The sequence below is a fragment of the Lissotriton vulgaris genome, chromosome 2_1 (genome assembly GCF_964263255.1).
Source record: "Lissotriton vulgaris chromosome 2_1, aLisVul1.2, whole genome shotgun sequence".
In the NCBI taxonomy this organism is placed as follows: Eukaryota; Metazoa; Chordata; class Amphibia; order Caudata; family Salamandridae; genus Lissotriton; species Lissotriton vulgaris.
In genome coordinates, this window is record NC_141687.1 from 758,426,323 (window position 1) to 758,428,476 (window position 2,154).

Sequence of the window (2,154 nt, forward strand, 5' to 3'; positions counted from 1 at the left end):
TGCTCCTTTTCGAATCATAGTGTTGATCTGGGCAAACAGCTCCTGAGATGTGCTGGAGGTGGTCCTCTTGGGGGGGAGTTTGGAGGAGTTTTTACGAATTCCAAAATGTGACCTCTGGCTACCACATCCAGAACCCATTTGTCTGTGGTAATCTTGGACCAATTTAAGTAATTTGGGAATATTTTTCCTCCAATTTGGTTCGGGTTGGGACAAAGTGGCGGCAGGATGCGTTTCTCACTTTTTATTGTCTCTTCCGCGATAGTTGGATTTTCCTCGAGGCTGAGAGAAATTTCCTTTTCTCTGTCGGTAAGTCTGTTGACGATATGGCTGGTATCTTTGGTTTCCCTGGGCGGAAGTATAGGAGCGCTGTTGGTTATAGCCTCCTCTATTAGAGAAATTCCCTCTTCCACTTGCTCCACGAAAGGAAGACTTCCTGTATTGTAAAGTGCCAAGCGAACGTGCTGTCTCAGTATCCTTCTTGATGGCTTCCAGAGCATCGTCAACATGCTTTCCAAATAAATACTCTCCATCATATGCCATATCTATAATCCTTGTTTGGACCTACTGCCGAAAGGATGTTGCCTTCAACCATCCTTGCCTCCTGAGAACAGCTGCACCCGCTAGCTGACGAAAACCTGTTGCAGCAACGTCCACTGCAGCATCAATCATCTCAGATGAGACGCACTCTCCTTCCTGAAGGATCTTCTTTGCTTCAGCCCGATCTGGCTCGGGAAGTTTGTCCACATACGGTGAGATGTCCGACCACATCTGCCTATCGTATCTCCCTAATATGGCTAGAGAGTTAGCGGCACTAATAGTTGTAGCTGCAATTGTAGAAACTTTTTTCCCGATAGAATCTAGACGTCTCCCGTCTTTATCTGGCGGAACAGAGACCCGAGATGTTGGGATAGTAGATCTCTTTTGCGCTGCCTGCGATACCACAGAGTCTGCTTTCGCTTGTCCAATGAGGCACGCTGGAGATAAATTTGGCGCCCTATATTTTTTATCCACTCTCGGGAGCACTGCTGGCAAAGAATTTGGCTTGGACATGATCTTCAGTCCTTCCTTCCATATGAAATCTATGATTGGAATGGTCCAATTCTGTTTTTGTGGCGAAGACTTGAAGTCATACAAGAAGCAGTCTTCTTGTTTTGACTCCATAGTTATCAGGAACCTCCTTGTTGCTCTATCCATGATCTTGTGGAATGAGGCAATGTCCACAGGAGGTGACTCTGATGTTGTAGGTTCTGCCGGAGAGGGCGTGTTTGCATTGTAATCCTCATACTCCGACGATTCTGACCTATTGTCTAATTCTCCTTCTTCCTGCTCCTCATGATCTGAGTGCTCTTCATCCCCTGTTTGAGGAGCTGTGACTTGTGACGCAGACAATGCTGGACGTCCTTCCTCCAACGTCACAGAAACAACTGGCTGTGCCTGCTTTGAAAGCGGTGTCGCTGTTTTAGGTCTTGGTGTAGATACCGGAGAGTCACCTGACTCTGAAGGTGGAAAACGCCTATAGTAGTCGCTGAGCATGTATTGTAGATTGCGAAATAATTCCTCAGGCATTTGCATGCCGGGAGCAGGCCTGTCCTCATGTGATAAAGGCTCCGTTTCATGCATATCTTCCTCCGTATCGTCGTGAATCTTGATTTGGAGGTCAGACGGACTTCTGGCCGCTCCAAAGTTCTCATCTTCATAGGATCCTTCCTCATCCGAATCCAAAAGTTTGTCTGGCACTACCAGCGTAGAAGGAATCGCCTCATTAGTAGCCCTTTTCTTTAACAGCGTAGCTGTAGTTGCAGGTGATGGTAACCGTATCCCAGATGACTGTGCTGACCAGACTTGTAAGGCAGTGCAGCTTGACAGTGATGGCGTAGGTGGGATCACCTCCGTCGCAGACGAACCTGCTTTTTGCTGCTGACTTGTTTGCTTCGTCGACTGTACCATCGTTTTTAGATGATATCTTCGTCGACGAGGTCGTCGACGGTAACCTTGTCGACGGGGACGTCGTCAAGGTCGTCGACGGTAGCTTCGTCAACGTGGATTTCATCGTCGACGAGGATTTCATCGTCGACGGCAACGTCGTCGACGAGAGCTTCGTCGACGAGAGCATCATCGACGGCACAATTTTCTTCGTCGACGGGGAGCCAACCG

The 2,154-nt window shown here is 48.1% G+C and overlaps 1 pseudogene; it reads right to left on the reverse strand.

Moving 5' to 3' along the window:
- Positions 1–234: 234 nt before the first annotated feature.
- On the reverse strand, positions 235–1,947 carry LOC147731102 (uncharacterized; annotated as a pseudogene).
- Between the last annotated feature and the right edge of the window lie 207 nt (positions 1,948–2,154).